The sequence below is a fragment of the Protopterus annectens genome, chromosome 10.part0, assembly GCF_019279795.1.
Source record: "Protopterus annectens isolate FY-2018-M chromosome 10.part0, PAN1.0, whole genome shotgun sequence".
NCBI lineage: Eukaryota > Metazoa > Chordata > Ceratodontiformes > Protopteridae > Protopterus > Protopterus annectens.
The window spans coordinates 646,629,884-646,648,943 of record NC_056744.1 but is presented as its reverse complement, the minus strand read 5'-3'; positions in this window follow the sequence as shown (position 1 = coordinate 646,648,943).

Sequence of the window (19,060 nt, the reverse complement as noted above, 5' to 3'; positions counted from 1 at the left end):
AACTATATTTTCCTGTATTGACCTATTGATTAGTATGGAGATAGGATAAACAATGGAAGAAGCTGCTAGTTTAAGGTAGAGAGGTGGTAAGTTATCGGCAGAAGGGGTGCAAGGTTTAAGCTTACTGAGGAGTGATCTGATATAAGAAGTAGGGACAGGCTTAAGAGTAAAGGAGGTACTGTGGGAGGATGGGGGGATTGAGGTATCTGGGTAGGTATTAGTGTCTTTTTTTTATTTCTGTATAGAGTCTATGAAGAAAGTGTTCACAAGAGTGGCAGTCTCCAGGGCAGAGCTGTTAGGGGAGGGATTTGGTGCAGAGGTGTTCCCTAGGTGTAACAGCTTGTTGATAGTGTTCCAGAATTTCTTGCGGTTAGAGTGGAGGTTCTTCTGAGGATTAAGGTAAAATGTTTTTTGTCCAGGTTAATTTTTTTTTTTTTGTTAAATTATGAAGTTCTCTATATAGTTGGAGGTTGGAAGGTGTTTTGTGTTTATGTCAGTTTTTCCAAGCACTGTCTCACCTGTGCATTAGGGAGAAAGTGTCTTTACTAATCCAGGGAGCAAAGTTGGATTTAACCCTAATTTGTCTGATGGGAGCGAAGAAATTAAGAGTGTTGAGGAAGATGCTGTTAAATTTTAGAACAGCTTCTTCGAGGGAGAGGTTAAAAAGGAATGACAAGTTTATGGTGGAAAGTATATGATTGAATGAGTTAGGGTAGAAATTTGATAGGTATAGGTGAGATTTAGATGTATGGGAGAGTGCCACTGGGTGGAGGTAGGGAGATGATCATTAAGTGAGTCTGGCAATATAGAAGGGTTATAGTAGAAGTCAGGATGGGAGGTGAGGATCCAGTCAATTCTAGTGCTAGTACTGGGTCATTGCTTTATGCGAATAGGGGCGGTGATGAGTTGGGAGAAGCCAAATAGGTTAATGCTAGCATTAGGAGAGTTAGAGGAGAGACTATTCCAGTCAATGTTGACATCACCTAGTATTATGGTTTCATAGGACATAGTTTGCGAGATCCAGGCAAGAAAGAGTTCAAGGGTAGGGATGTTGTTGCCTGGATATATATAGATGGAAATGATGACTATTTTTTTTTTCAATTGTTCAAATTACAGTTGATAATGAGGATTTCAGCTGGGTAAAAATGTGATGGGGTGTAGGGTAGGGGATGGAGGGAGAGATGTTCTGAGTATAGAATAGCTACCCCTCCACCTTTTTTCTTGGGTCTGTCCTGGTGGAAGATATTGTAGCCAGAGGGTAAGATTTCACTATCAAATATATGGGGTTTTAGTCATGTTTCAGAGATAGAGAGAATGTCAGGAGTGTGTAATGATATCCAGGAGTGTAGTTCAGTACCTTGTTTAGAATACTTTGGATGTTGGGAGCTATAATATTGAGGTTTCTGGTATGTGGCAGTATATGTTTGAGGGCTGAACTAGTGGTGGGGCCTGGGTTGGGGTGTATATCCCTGGAGAGAAACAAGTTTGATATTAAGACTTTTGGGCTAGAAAGGAATAGGTTAAGATAAAAATATTTTGATTTAAGTTTGGGTGATAAAGTGTGCTGAGGAGACAGTTTAAATTTGTGTAGATGGGTAACAATATGAGAGAAAAGAGCAGGTGCAAAAGGGATGGAGTAGGATGTGGAGGAATGATTTTGAGGGTATGGAAGAGTAGGGCCCTGGTAGTAATAAGTTAGGGAATGATGGCTGGATGTAGAAGTTGAGAGAAGAATAAGCAGGGTTATAGATAGGAGGATATGTAGCATTTTGTCTAGAAGGTTCAAGGAAGTGGAAGGAGTTAGTAGGATGGTAGTGCAACTAGGAGGGTAAATGTAAATGTATTTCTGTTTGAAAAAACAGTAAGAGTAATGTTATGAGGTAGATGAAGTAAAGTCAAGTTGTGGGAGGGGTTTATGGAACAATGAAAAGTGAAAGGTGATAGGAGAGTTTTGCAGGAAGAGGGGTTGGGGAAAGAGGGAGTATTCCTAATGCACATTGTATAAATGTATGGAAGAGGTGTGTGGGAATGGGGGTAGGGTAAGCAAGTGGAGTGGGGCTAAACCATCAGTGCATAATTAGAGAGTAACCAAAGAAAATAAATCAGTAAGTTATTCTTTTTTTGTAAACAGCCAGTCATCAGCATTTACTTTAGGCAAGCCCTTTTCATTTGTTTCAGTTGTTTGGCTCTATTCTCATACCTCTCAACCTCTTAAAGCAAGAAATCTGGACAAAGCCATAAATAAATTTGGTACAAAGGCCCAAAAATAGGGACAATTTTTAAATATTGCTGTTACAAACTTAGAAAGTTGATAGAATAACAGGTTTTGCATTAGCATGAATTTTCTGAAGGGTAGGAAGTCTGAAACTCTAATGTCTGTCATTATTTTTTAACTTCGGTCTTTAATGATCTGTTACCAATTTGCAAGAAAACCACAATTTTATGAAAACTGGACCAAAAATATGAGACAAAAATCTGGACATTCTGCGAAAATCTGTACAGTTGAGAGGTATGTGCACCATGCACAGAAAGGGGTAAATATTTAAAGAGTGGAGAGTGTAGAAATAGATGTGAGTAAAGAGAGGGCATTAGGATTTATATACAGGTTACAGGGACTGCTTAAGTTAAACTACTTATATCTAGCCAAATAGTGGCTGGGTCAGTTTTATCATGGATTAATAAGAGAGGACAAGGGAGATCATGGTGTTGTGCTACAGCCGATTCTGGTCCTTACAATTGGTAGGCAATTACAGAAGAAGTTATAGTACACATACAGTAGAGAAAGCTTGGGTGGAAATGAGATGACCACCACTAGAGAGACCTCTTGAGGGATGTAATTCTTCCAGGCAGGTGAGTGGAATATGAGTCCATTTGGTTAAGGAACCTAGAAGAGGGGGAAAAAGGAAATAAGGTTGGCTGATAATACTATCGAGAGAGGGACCCAGAAGGGGGGAGGAAATAAGGATGGTTGATAAATGTAGCAGGAGAGGCAAGTAAAAGAAAAATATAAATTGATTAGTGCAGTGAGATAAAAGAAGGGAGCATAACAGTAGAAGAAGTGAGAGTAAGTAGTAAAAAGAGAAGACACTCGAGAGAAATACTGACTGAAAGAAGTTAGTGTAGGGAGTAAAAAATAGCAAAGGTAGTGACATTCAATTAGCGTCAGAGTGAATGCATAATGCAGTGCATCAAACATTTGTAAAATAAGGCAATATATATAACCATAATTATAATAAGAATGTACTGAATACTTTTCAAACACCGTGGGCTAGTTAAAATGACATTCTAAATTAACTTCCTAATTTCTATCATACAAGCGAAGTACTTAGGGTGAGGCTAACAGTGAACAAGATCTAAATCTCACTAGCTTTGCAAAAATGGTCAGTCAGTAAAACAGGGGGGTTAGATAAGGTCTTATATGTCTTATCGCATTCAGATAATAACAACAGTAGCCTATTTACTATGCTTTGTTCAGTAGGAACCTCTAGAATCATTCATTAACATTTGCAATACAACGCAATGTAAAATATGCTAGCAAGGCTGGTAGAACATATAATTCAAAGACTGCAAGAGAAAAAGGACAGAAGAAGAGAGAGAGAGAAGAAATATGGCCTTGCTTGTTCTTCCATAACACCATACTTACTTAGTGTGGACTACAACACAGTTCCGGTTTGTGATACTGGAGTCATATATATGTTTGCTATTACTTCTATTATTGGCTTCATTTATGCTTTTCACTTTCCTGTATCTACTCATCATGTGAAGCAGATGTTAGCTTATTAACCTACAATCGTAACTGATAGCCTTCCTTGCAGATAATATTTATTTATTTATTTATTTTACATTTGTTGACCGGGATAGTCTCACTGGATACATGTCCATTTTCAGCAGAGACCTGAGTAGAAAGGCTCCAAAACACAATGCATAGATATTATGTAGACAACACATAAACATAATACACAAGAAAAGGTATATTGTGAATATATAACACAGACAAGTTACATACATTGGTCGAGCAAGCAATTATAAGTTTGTTTGTAACTTAATATAAGTAGATTGAATAATACAATTGTGGTATAGCACTTAAATAGTGGAGATGGTGTTAGTCTGGTTTAGAGCAGGGACATAGCCAGTGTGATTTAAAATATTTTTTATGCTTTTTTTTGAATAGAGAAAGTGAGGATTCTAGAGTAAGGTCTGCAGGAAGTATGTTCCAGATTTTGCCAATGGAGTTGGCAAACAGAGCATCCAGAGCTGAGTTATTGGATTTGAATGTTAGAACCAGAAGTCTGTTAGATGAGCGAAGTGGCCTGAGGTTACTATAGGGGCTAATGATGTTTTTAAGTTCAGGTGTATTTTCAAAGTGGTTAAGGACTTTATGTGCTACTATAAGCTGGTTGAACTGCACTAGGGTGGATAGTTCAAGCCACCGTAGGAGATTTAAGTTTTGACAATGGTGTGTCCTATATGCTGAGCCTGTAGCAAATCTAGCAATGTGGTTGTAACAGCAGGATAGTTTGTTAAGATTGGTTTTTGTTCAAGTTGGTGAGAAGAGGGGAGGCACAGAGAAGGGAAGAGAGTAGGTGAGAATGGCAATAGCAGTTCTGGCATGAGGAGTAAGAAAAGGTTTGATCTTGTAAAGGGAGCCAAGTTTTTTATTAATGGTTTTGATAGTTTAATTGACATGCAAATCATATTTGAAGTTATTGTCTGCTATAACTCCCAGGAGTTTGGTTTGGATATCTGGGGAGATGGTGGTGCCATTATTAGATTTTATGATAAAGGATGGAGGGGAGGACCTTTGAGTGGGGGAGAAAAGAAGCATCTTAGTTTTGTTGGGGTTTATGATCAGACGGTGGTTGGTGAGCCAATTTTCAACAGTAATAAAATTATTCTGGGTTAATGTCAGAAGAGTTGTTGGGGAGGTGGCTGAACAGATCAAGGTGGAATAATCTGCATATTGAATGCAGGTAGCATTAGGGATGATTGAGTGGAGGTCACTAATAAAGATAGAGAAAAGTAGGGGTCCAAGAATAGAGCCCTGGGGGACTCCTAGGGTGATGGGTGGACAGGTAGATAGCTTATCTTGCCAAAGGACTGCTTGTTGTCTTCCAGGTAGGTAGATTGAAACCACTGGAGAGAAAGGTGGTCTAAGGAGAAGGCCTTCAGGGTTTGAATGAGTAATTGGTGGTTAACCATATTGAAAGTCTTGGAAAGATCAAGAAAGAGTGCTGAGGATAATATGTTGTTGCGGTTGTGGTTAATGACATTAGAAAAAGAGAGGGGAGATGAGGTACTATGGAATGGCCTAAAGCCATGTTGAGAGTCAGCTAGCAGCTTGTTCTGAATAAGATAGTGCATAAGTTGTTTTTGGACACATTTCTCCATAATTTTAGCTAATGGTGACAAAATAGATATAGGTCTGAAGTCTGACAGTTCTATGGTGCTACCTCCTTTATGGAGGGGAATAACATGGGATATTTTCCAGATTGAGGGGATAGTAGCTTTGGAAATAGTTCTATTGATCAAGATAGAGATAGGGTATGCTATGACGTCTGCAGCTTTTTCAAATACACTGCAGGGAGGAGGTCAGCAGTTAGGATGGTAGGCTTTACTTTCTTGATTAGGGCTTTGATTATTGGAGTGGGAACAGGGTGAAAGCTGAAGGAGAGTAGAGTATTGGGTATGTTAGTCTCTCAAATATGGGTGGTAGGAGTGAGTTGGCTAGCTAGAGACTGGATAGTCTCTGTGAAGAAGCTATTGAAGTTATCTGCGATGTCCACCAGAGATTTATGGCTAGACGCAGATGAGGTTGTAGTAGAGGTTTGGCCTGGGTGCAAAAGTTTGTTTAATCCAGCCCAGAACTTTTGAGGTTTGTTGGGATGTTTTTGTTGCAAATAGCAGTAGAAGTTTTTTTTGTCAAGAATGATAGATTTTTTTAGTGTCATTCTTTAGCTGTCGATATTTAAGTTGATCATGCGGGGCTTTTGTTGAGTGCCAAGTGGCCCAAGCTTTGTTTCTGAATATGATTTTAGATTTGGTTTCTTCTGAAAGCCATGGTGCAATTTTTGTTTTGGTTCTAATAGAGCGAGCAGGGGCATGTGAATCAAGGATGGTAAGGAATTTCGTATTGAAGTGATCTAGCGCTTCATCCAGTGGAAGTTGTTTTAGAGCTGACCGATTGCAAGCCTTGAGTTCATTTTGGAAGTTGGTCAGGTTGAAGTTCCTATTGTTTCTTAGTGTTTTATAGGTGGGCTGGTGGGGGTTATCTGCCTTGAGGTTAATTATGTATGTAAGTCTGGTCACTTATGTCGTCAGGCAGAGTCCCTGACATATATTGGGGATGGCTGTAGCAATAATATATATATAATATAAACATCAGTCACAAGAGCTTAAAAGTGAATTATTAAACTTTAAATAAACAATGTGCCAAGTAGTGCAGCTACAGATTAAAGATGCAGAGGAGTAAGAAAGTACACATGGAATAGCAAAATACGGCTATCAATGTAAAAATAAAACCTGTATTTCAGCTTGATAAGCAAATCGAATCATCTCTAGCTTAAAAGTATTGAACCCTTACTATTATAAGTTCCTAAAAGTTAACAGTCAAAAACTGTAGAAAACAAACTTACATGGAAGTAGTTCCAAGCAAAGACAAAACAATACAAAAACAGTTTAAAGTATGTATGCATTTCTCAGCTAATCACTTTTGTTATGCTCCATAAAAATCATTACTTCATTTCTATTTGCTATAAATTAAGTCATTAAGGCTTGATTGGTGTAGTGGGAGCACTTCTGCTAAACAATAAACAAAGCTCATGTATCCAAAGGTGCTGATCATTTGGTGACAACGCCAGAGAGTTTGAGAGATTTTGCAAACATCTGAGGCCAGCCTTGGCAAAACAAATGAAGTTAAGTATCATTTTGCACTTGCTTTAATTGTTTTCATTATACAGCAAAAGATTTATGTGCTATTTATTCTTTTCTGCACTTCTTTAAAGTTTGAAAGTTGCAATTTGTAAGTGCTGTAAGAACTGCTGTTCTGGATTTAAATACATTGTATCCAGTGATTTTTAGCTAGTATTACGTATCTGTTTGCCATTCCTTAAAACTTGGACTCCAAACCAGTCCTTTTACATTAAGAGGATCAAAGTCTACACTCTTGCGGCAGGAGAGGGAAGATTTCACCTATCTGAGCTGAGAAAGTTGACTGTATACTTACCTGATTGTCCTTAGGGCATAATTACTATAAAACTTGCTTTTTTCTTATTGTATATAAGCCTTGCATTTGTGCGAAGTTGCTCTTTGTGCAGTGGCAGTTAGTTGTTGCCTTGTTTATACTCAATCACCAGAAGTTTAAATTTCCTTATAAAAACTACCTTGGAGCTTCACTTCACTCTGGCGCTACTAACTGCGCAGCTACTTTGCACAGTGAGCAGCATAAACACATTTAATTTGGACTCTTTAGGTCTACATTACATTATTAGTGGACCCAGGACTATTGCTGCTCAAAGAGTATTTGGTTTGGATGGTGGACAACTTCACCAGATAGGTTAGCCATAGATTACACCAAAATAAGAATCCATCCCTCATCCAGTTATAAACACCATCCACTCCTATCCCTTGCAAAGTACACATTAAGACCTGCAACCATGGATAGGCACTTTCCTGCTACCTTTGCATCTAGCTTGGGGGACATGGCAATGTAGCAATTGCATTATGCACACTGACAACCACTTAATTCTCAAACAGACAAATACAGTATGTGAGAGATGTAGTTACGCATTGACACCCGAGGCCAGACTCTCACATACAGACACAAAAACCAACAAACAGGTTGTCAACGACACACACACACACACACACACACACACACACACACACACACACACCAATCACTGCACCCACATAGGACCAAACACACAGACCCACATATGCAGAGGTGCTCACATATAGCTTACCCAAACCTCAAAAGCCTCTCAGATGCAGTCCTCAGAAACTCCACATACACACAAACAAGACAATTCCCATCACAGCGCATAAAGATAGATCTCATTGTGTCTAAACTACCAAGTTTGTAAGGTGGAATACCCCACAACCGAAAATTTTGGTCATAGAAGATTCCACTGTGACACACTAATGCCCCTCTTATAAGGCTGGATAATGAGAAGGCTACAGTTAGTAGCCAATCAGAGTCAGGATCCACTAAATCATGCAAGTACTCAAGTCACTTACCCCAAGTACCAGTATGACTCTGCCATACTCCGTGTTGGTGTGAATGACCTGAGACATACTTCCTTGGACTATTTGAAGAGAGACATGATTGAGCTCTCAGAATATGTGTCACAAGCAGGTATGAGTCTAGCATTGATCAGCATTATATCATCTTCAAGGATGATGCTAAAATACTAACAGAAAATGATTGACATTAACAATTGCCTTAGCTACTATGTCATTCTAAAGGGTCCAATAATTAGCCTGGGGGGATATGGTTGACAGGCCATACTGTTTTGCCAGGGATGGTCTTCATCTGCCACTCCTAGACTTTCAGGTAATGGCCGAAACATTATCCACCCCTATAGCACCTTTTTAGGCATTGCTGAGAGACAAACCTTCTAACATAGCAAAAGCTACTCAGGACAAGCTAAAGGTGTTACTGCTCAATGCTAGGAGTCTCAACAAGAAACTGCCCTCCCTAGAAGCAGTCCTCATCTTGGAGAATGCTGACATCTGTGCAGTTACTGAAATATGCTTCAAAGCCACAGAAAGTACTGTGACTGTGCTTGGCTAAAATGCCTTTCATATGTTCTGACCACTCAGTGTACACGAAAGATCAAAAAGCAGAGGTGCATCTATCAACATAAAGGCTAAGCACACCTCAAGGCTGGTCAAACAATATGACATTCTTGAGCTACTCCTTGTCCCTCTAACCATGGAAAAAATCCATTACCATATTTTTGCTAGCTAGACATCCCCGCCCTGAACCAGGAATGTCATACATCATATCTGAAGTTATTAGAATCACTCACCATCCAGCTCAATGTCATTCTCATTTGGGGATTTTAATGACCCCTCCATTAACTGGGAGGCATACAAGGCCACAAACATGCAGGCACAAGGATTTCTTGACTTTGGTAAACTCAAAATGCTCTGGAGCAGCTAGTCTGCACCCCCATTAGTGAGATGTCTTCACTGGTAAGATCAGATCACAAAACTGTCTCCCTTGAAATAAAGGTAAAACTAGATCCCACCACCTAACTCCAAAACTTTTAAGAACTTTTCTAAGGCAAACTACAACCTATAAAGTGAAGACATAGCTAGTTTCCAAGCTCCCCCAAATCCAGAAAACACAGACGCCTATGCAGATATGTACACAAAAGCCATGTATGACCACATAAATGACTGCATAAAAATGGCAGTACTAGACCAAAATAACCCCCAGTCAAACCACAAAAACAAGCCACTGTGATGGACCCGTAGTATTAATAGGTTGTACAACAAAAGAAATAAATTCCTGTTGAGAGGTAAGAGGGAACGTGCACAAAAGAACAAAAAGTCCCTCATTGGTCTAAACAAGTGAATCAGGGAGCTAGTCAAGACTCTGAAAGAAGACTGTCAGACAAAAATAGACTCCAAAGCTAATGATAACCATAAGACATTTTTCAGTTATATCCACAATATTAAGGGCAATACCCAACAATTTATGAAATTAGTTGTGGATGTCATCTCCTATACTCAGCCAGAAGATATAGAAAATCTGCTGGCTGATAAATTCAGCTCAGATATAACCTCCACACCACCCTCATTTCTCCCAGAAGAAATACCCTGCACCACTTCCCTGTCAATTATAGGTTCTTAGTACTAGGCTAACTTCCCTTGTGGACCAATTTAAGCCTAGCCAATTACCCAATGTGAGAATCGCAGCCTGCACCTTGTGTCTGTAAGGTAAATACCTTAACCATTATGCCAACCTCTGACTCCCCTGCATTAGAGCCACTGCACTCTCTAAAGCTAGAAACATGGTGTTAATGGGCACAACAATATACCAGGTTGCCTCTTAAACAACTTAAAACAGGACCTATAAGACCCATTGAGATCTCTGTTTGACCACAGCTTCCAGACTGGCTTTGTCCTGTCAGAGTACAGGACAGCAACAGTCATCCATCTGCATAAAGGGAGACCATCAACTGTCCCAGGTAATTACAGGCCCATAAGTTTGACTAGTTTTATATGTAAGTCCATGGAAAGAATAATCATGGACCTGACAAATGATGACATAGAAAAACTCCAAACACTGGAATCAACCCAGTTCAGCTTTGTGAAGGGTGGGTCATGCCTACTAAATCTAGTGGACTTTTTTGAAAAAGTCACTGGGGGCATGGATGAGGATAGAACAGTGCAGACTGCCTAGCTTGACCTGGCCAAGGCATCTGACACAATTCAACACTCAGATATTATAAATAAACTCACAAAACTGAGCATAAATCCTTATGTCACCAGATGGATAGCCAGCTGGCTCATGGACAGAACAAGTATGGTTAAAGTGGGTGAATCTAGATCCAGCAAAAAGCCAGTTACTAGTGGTGTGCCACGGGGCTCAGTGCTGGGACCACTCCTGTTTGGAATAAACTCTGAAGTCAAGGCTAATGTGGAAGGCCTCTGGATGACAAAATTTGCCAATGACTGCAAGCTGGGGGCAGTCATCAAATCCCCTGATGATGTCAATATCATTTGGAAGATTCTAAGTCAAGATTGGTGCCAGAGACATGGTATAAAACTAAATGTGAAAAATGCATTATCCTACCCTTTGGGAAGCCAAAGAACCCTCTAAATTACAGCATTAATAGCACATCTCTAAGAGTAGACTCAGAGGTCAGAGCTTGAAGACCACAGATAGAGAGTAGCCTGAAATTTGACCACTATGTGCCCACAGTGGTGACAAAGTGATTCTATGTGGCATAGCCTATAAGTAAAGATATAACATCCAGATCCTAGGAAGTTATAGTCCCACTGAACTCAGCCCTCATTAGACCAATAATCAAGTACAGTGTGCCCTTTGGCATGTACCTGACTAGACACTCACACCAGCTGCAGCACACCCAGAGGTTATCACAAAGAAAAGACAGGGTGTTAACACCATGTCCTACTGTATGCGGACAGACTAAAAGCCATATCCCTTTACTCTGTCTCCTACCAACTATTAAGGGGCAACCTATGCCTGACCTGCAAGGCACTCACAAATCCAACCCTAATGGAGCTGCTACACATCCACAAGACAAACAGCATGAGGGTCACCTTATCTAGTGATCTAAACCTAGTCAGTGACTCAAACAAAACATGCTTGAGAGACAGATATGTGTCACAGGAATTAGCCATTCCTTGGAACAGGCTTCCTATTCATGTTAAACAGAGCCCTTCCCTAGTCCTCTTCAAATAAAATTTGGATCAATGGATAGAGAATCACAAATTCACACCTGAGGTAGTGCCTATGTCCCTATGGACAGGGGCAATCTGTAAAATTTTCAAGGCATATGCACAAACCTATGCCATCTTCTTGCCCCAAGGGGCTACATATTGGGTACAATTGGGTGATACTGGCTAGGCTTGTAAGGGCTCTTAAGCCATTACCCTAGTAATCTCCTATGAACCTATGAAGCTATTACAATGGCTTATTTTAGTTGCCTGCTTTCCCACAGAAAAAAAAAAACAACTAAATCAGACATTACACCTGTATGTTTGTCAGGAACAATACATTTACATACCATGGATTACTGCCTTAGAAGTACACCTTAATTACATTTTATGTCTCTACCCCTGTGTAGCTTAGTTGATGTCTAAGTATTTACATTTTCTTGAGAGAGCACATAAGATTACATTTCTAAGTCATTTCATGTTCTTACATGCCCTTTTATATTCAAAACGTGAAAGGGTCACATTTTTGTAGGGCATGGGAAATACATATTTTACAGGCTAAATATGTTACTAGCAGAAAGTAAGAAACTGAGGGAAAATACATATCTTTAAATCCGTTTTCTTTAGCCTGGGATCAGCCCTGGCTTTTTCTTTTTTTTTTTTTAATTGTAACATGCCATAATTCCAATGCCATGCTTTCCAGTGTCTAGAGCTGTGGGAGTCAAAGTGAGATTTATGATGTACTGGAAGTTCTGGGGTTATATCTGGATTCTTAAGTGCATTTACATCTGACTATCTTGGTGTAATTACCTGAACATTTTATAGTGAAATCTCATAGTGGAATAGATATAGCCTGCCAAAGATAGGCTCCGATGGCTTTAGCTCATATGCCTTTACTGCTACTGTCTGACATTTTGCACTATACTAGGTTTTCATTTTATGTGCTATTGTGAAATTCTGCTTAGTGCACTGAATACAGTTATGACGAAAATATTTCTTTACTGAGTTGTAAATGCATCAGAAGTAAAATCATCTCTATTTCAATTATAACATGCCATGGTTACAATGCCATGCTTTTAAGCAGTTGAAGCTGTTTGGTCAAATTTAGATCTGTGTTGCACTTGATACTCTGAAGTTACATTTGCAGTTTTATTTGCATTTTATACCCTGCACCTTGTTATTATTACTGGAAAGTTTCATGATGAAATTCCAAAGTTAGATGAGGATACAGCCTTACAAAGGCAGGCCCCAGTAGCTGCCTTTATTGCGGCAGTCTGACATTTTGCATTATGCTGTGTTTTCTTTGGGGTATTTCCGTGAACATCTGCTTCTGCTCAGCCTACTGGGTATAATAATTGCCTAAAATACCTCTTTAATGGCTTGCCAAGTAAAAATTATATTTATTTCTCCAGAATGCAGAACCTTTTTTTTGCCACTTGACTTATGCACCCTCTAATTTAGACTTATATGACTACAATGATAATAACAAGACTTGCTGGAGATACCTTTTGAGTTACATCCACATATATTAAGAGGGCTAAGGAAGGGCTATGTGTATGTGTATGTGTATGTTTGTATAATCTTCTAGCAGTCTTAAAAAATCAAATAGCTCCTTTCAGACACTGCCTTTTAGTTGACCAATCAGTGTGTTCCAGATGAATCTACACCTCTTCAATGCAGATAGGTCCACACTAAAGTCAAATATCCAATAAAATTGTAGTTCTGTTATCCAACTAATCACACAGTGTTGTAGCAGAATTTACCTTCATTAGATATAAGATCATGAGTTGAAATTGTAAAAGTAATAAACATATAAATAATAAATAATAAAAATAAATAGCCCAAACTTTTTAAAATGTTCGCAGTATATATTCAGTTCTTGTATAACACTATGCAATCAAATGAATAACAGAATCACAATCTTATTGGATATTTGATTTGACTGTGAACTTATCCACATTGAAGAGGTGTAGATTCATGTGAATGATAATGATTGGATAACTAAAAGGCAGTATCTGAAAGGAGCAACATTGATTTGTTAGTTTCAACTATAAATGCTTCATTTTACCTTTGAATGGCAGATCTGAAGAAGTGTTTAACCCAAAAGTGCTTATCCTGACATTTTAAGTTTTTATTTTTCACTTTTTAGCAAAGAAGAGTTTTATGATAGTCAGCCTGGTGATTGCTTTGGTTTTGTCTTTTTGCTTTATACATATATATATATATATATATATATATATATATATATATATATATATATATATATATGGTCTATATTATGTGATCGAATGATTAATTAGGTTATCGACCACGTAATATCAAACTGCAAAATAGCGAATGCAGCCGGGAAACTTTACCATCAGCCACAAAAAAAAAAAACATTAACTTTACAGCCAAACTATGGCCCCCACACACCCCCTAACTAAATATACCTACTCCGAGATCACTCCACAGTGGAGAAATCGGCAACATCCAGTGAACGGCCAAGGGAAATCTTTCCCTGCGTTAAACTGGCCATTCACTGTTTTTTGCTTTCGCTATTACTTGGTTGATGTTTAGATGTTCGATCACCTAATCATTCGATCACGTAATATAGACCCTATATATATATATATATATATATATATATATATATATATATATATATATATAGATATAGATATAGATATATATGTACATGGGTCTACCTTGTGTCATTGAATCTCATTTCACTGAATTTCATTTCAGCCCGACCACATCGAAGAAAACAAAAATTACTAAAAACTCATTTCACTGAATCTCATTTCACTGAACTGAACTTAGTATATATGGCACTGTGTACAGTACTGTAAGACAAGTAAAAGGAGTATGCCCTTTTTCCCACTGTGGTGTGATCCTGGAGTTAGTATATATAGTTAGGGGGAGTGCGGTGGTCACAGACCCCCCCACATTGGGGGGGGGGCTGTGGGGGGCATAGCCCCCACCTTGTTTGTTTTATATTGTATTCTGCCAAAAGCTTCAGAACAATACATTTTCAACAATAGACATGCATAGTTACAACACCAATGACTAACTCTCTCCAGAAGACAATATATACTCAAACCCCCAAAGTGGGGGGCTGTGCTCCCCACACACCCCTAACTATATATAAACAAATATATATATATATATATATATATATATATATATATATATATATATATATATATACTAACTCCAAGATCATACTATAGTAGGGAAAAGGGCATATAACTTTTACTTGCCTTACAGTTCTCTACACAGTGTCATATATACTAAGTTCAGTTCAGTGAAATGAGATTCAGTGAAATGAGTTTTCAGTAATTTGAGTTTTCAGCAAAGTGGCAGGGGTGAAATGAAATTCAGTGAAATGAGATTCAATGAAACAAAGTAGACCCATGTATATATATATATATATATATATATATATATATATATATATATATAGATATATATATATTTTTTTTTTTTTTTTTTTTTTTTTTTAAGTAAAACCTGAGAGCCATAGCACTCTGTGCAGGCAGGGTATAAACTGTAGTAACTGTTTGCTTAAAAGAAAACTTTTTTTTTTTTTTTTTACTAAAATGTGTGTGAGGAAGGAAGTTTGGGAGCAGGGTACAGAGTCAAGACCTGAATGGCTAGGGCAGGAGGGAGAGGGAGTCTGTCCAACAACTGGCCACCTGGTTAGTGTGCTGGTAAAACGAACAACTTTTTTTTTTTCACTCTTCACTTGAAGAGTTAAGGGGATGAGGTGGTAGTTCGATGGACTGGCACAGGTTACTGGTAGAGCCATCTGCTCTTCTGCTGACAGCCTTACTCTTTTGTTAGCATGTTTGCTATCTCTTGTAGTTCACAAGGCTGTTTGTTTGAATTTGTCAGACATTTTCTCACTATTATTCAGTTTAGGCAACCTAATCTACTGCCATTGTGGGTATTTAAAATGCAAAGTGTAGGATTGATGATGGAATACATGGACAGTTCTTTAATCAAACTGTGTTCCTCCCTGTAAATCTAGTATGTTCAGAAGTGAGTGGTCAGAAAAGTGTATTATATATAATTATTCTGAACTAAAATAACAACAGAACACACTGCAGACATATACAAGAGTGAGATTAGAGTTTTCCACATTCTGTGTGTGTGTGGGGGGGGGGGTGCCCCATCGCCTCCTTACTAAATATGCCATCTTAAGTTTCCTACCTCTCAGAATAATGTCACACTTAAAATGTTCTATTTTAGTTTTAAATCATTCTGTTTAGTTAATTTCACCAGTACTTTGATGTTTCAGGAATCCTGGCTTTAGTGAAAATATTTGAAAAAAACACTGAAAAACCAAGAACTCAGCGGAAGACTGCAAAATTCTTTTATTTCTGCTTCTGGTACCTCTGCTCAATGCCTTCAAGGATTTTGCAGTCTTCCGCTGAGTTCCTGGTTTTTCAGTGTTTTTTCAAGTCTTCAGTTTTGTTGCGTTTAGTGAAAATATTCTAAGATAATCTGACTGAAGGAATTTCTTTCAGTCTGTGTTCCCTTGAACAGACCATCACTTTTTGCTTACCCAGTATCTACTAGTGGTTTTAGATCCTGTCATTGTTCCATTTACCGGGCAGCTTTTCAACCCAGTACCAGATCTCCCTTTATCTATTACACTTTTGCTCAGTCATATGATTACACCCGTTTGCCTTCGATTACATATTTAGTAAGGTGCTTAAAGATCGTAGCCATTTTGCATTGTTTCCATCATTGTATAATCTTCAAGTCATGCTCCATTTTAAGATGGTTGGTCAGCAGCCTACATCTGTTGGCTTCCCCACCCCCCCAAAAACACACACACACACACACACACACACACACACACACACACACACACACACACACACACACACAACAAAACCAGAGCTGCTCTTGCCAGGTAAATAGAAAAAATAATGAAACTTCACCAAACCATCAAAACCATGAAACAATATACTTAAAATTTTGTATTAATCGTATCATCAGAATTTCTAGCAGCTTAATTTGTACTCAACATAGCTGAATGCCATTTTTTAGGTAACTTTCCAGGTCAGCCTCTGCTTTTACAGGGGAGTGGCATGGAGCACAACAAAGCAGGTTTTTAAATTAACTAGATTAGAAAACCTGATTTGTGTTCACTACTGATTTATTCAGTGGACTTCGCATTTACAGAGCACTTCAGAGAAATATAGTTGTCAAGTTTGTCCTGAATACTGAGACAGAATTTGCTATATTGTGACAATTTCATACACTTTCATACATTTTAAATCTAGGAGAAAAGTTAGCACTGAGAGAAGTTACCAAGAACCAAGTAACATTAATCTTAAGACATCTCATTGGAAAAGCTTTGTCTATATCTTTCTTGTGGCATTTGTACCTTTTGAATCTTATATTTCATAACTTGCAGCTGTGATAAAGAAAACACGCACGCCGACACAGATATACTGCAAAAATGGTCTACAACATTTGAATGCTTTTCCAGGTCCATCTGAATGCTCTCACATGTCAATCATTGCAGTCCTTCTGACACAAGTGTATTTTTATTTCTACTCTTTTCCAATGCTGGTATCTGCCCTAAGTTTAAAGATTTGTCCTGGTTTCACAAATTGTACTTTTATAGTTATGCAGTCCAAGAGACTTCTCCATATTCGCAAGTGCCCCAAAGCCCTATCTGGTTAAGTGACTTGCTCAAGGTCACAGAGTTTGCAAATTAAGACTAAGGGAATCAAAGTCTGTACCACAGGATGTAGTTCATTAACAGCTCGTAGCTGTAATCAGTTAAGGTTTGCCATATGATTACATTCAAAATGAAATCAACATATTCCTGACTTCCATCAGATGGCTTGTAACTCTTTTGTAACACTTATGAAATGCAATGTATCATTCAGTTCTGTTCTTTGACAGGCAGCTAGGTAAAGCTGTCTCTAAAGACTCATTGTAAGGAACATAGCTAGAGCTCAGAAGCACATATAACAAGCAGAAAATTTAGAGTGGGGGCATGCTTAGTGTGATGCCTTTTTTGTTCTACCTTTATTTAATAGATCCTAATGTCTGCCCTGCAGTATTAGAATTTTTGGATTAGACGTGCCTTTTTGTAGTTCCAGCATTGTCATTTTTTTATCTGCAAACTATGCCTTCAATTCTGTAGAAATCCCAGTCAGTTCCTTTAATGATAATCTTTCTGTTTTGTTGCTTGGCAGTCTCCCAAGGGACAGCTCTGAGTCAGCTGTGGGATGCTGTGATTTCTGCCAGCAGTCATGCTTTCTGTAGACTATGCTGCGTTACATGACATTTATATTTAGTCAAATGTTGAATTTATAAAGCATGTAGAATGATGTTATCCTTTAGGGAGCTACAGATTCCCTGCTTTAATGTATACTCTGCAGTCACGCTTTTGGAGTATAAACCGTGACTTCAATTTTGAAACAGAAGAATGATATATAATGCTTAAGGGAGGCATACCAGACAAAATATGCAATTAGACAAGAATCCATATGAAAAACAGAAACTGTGGGGGTGAGACTTGACAGGTGGGCTGAAGATGTACGAATCTTCTCTGCCCCTTCATCTCTGCTACAGTCCTTTACCATTCTCAAGAAACTGCCACTGCAGATAATTCAGATAAATGCTACTTCACAGCAAAACTCTTCAGACATTAGATTTTAATGCTTAATATTTTTCATCCTGACTTTATTGTACATCTTTGACTAACAGTTACATCAATACCCTGCCCTCCATACCATTGAAACAGCGTTATCCTATCATTTATCTTCAATGAAAATTGACAATTTTGACTTATTATGTACAATTTATCAGTCTGCTCTTAAAAACAGATCACCAAACTATGTATCATTAGACAAATATAAGGCCTGTCCCTAAGGACTGCTTTTATCCCCCATTTATATGCTAATCAAACTCAGCCTTCACAGCGTCCTGTTAACCTGAGCCTCAGTCCTCATTTACCTACTCATTCTAGTGTTGGTTAATTGTTCCAGGTGTGATACCTCAACAACTGGTCCCCCATCTTCAGAATTGAATAAATTTATAAGGTGACAAATCTGTCTGCCAGAGACATAAGTGAAAGTTAAAGTCCATAACTGATGGACTAGGCTTCTACTGTGCTATGGGATGGGTTTTATTTGCCTTCATCTTCTCTCTCTCTCTCTCTCTCTCTCTCTCTCTCTCTCTCTCTCTCCCAAGTGCATAAGCATGCCAGGTTGTCAGTGGTAATTGAATATATACACCCCTCTGCATATGTATCCATTACAGCCTGAATGTCCTTTTTTATGGTTACAAGGTACACGGACCTGCCAGGGGTCTCCCCTGCAGCAATCTGAATCAGACCCTTCCCTCTGAAAAAATAAAAAAAAAGAAAGGCAGCATTCATTCTATCCATCCTTCCTCTTCCTGTCCATGGTTTTATTATCCACACTGCTATTCTTCACCAGGACTCTGGGACTGCAAACCACTGCTGTAAGGTTTAGCTTGTTAAATTAACTTCTGATTAAAAGATATAAGCCTTTAAAGTGTACAACATTTGCAGTCAGACATTTTCTTTATCATATTTCATGTAAATTTCAGATAAGACTTCATGTTACAAACTACTTTCATTAGGGGTTTTTGTCATTTCATAAATAAAAATAAA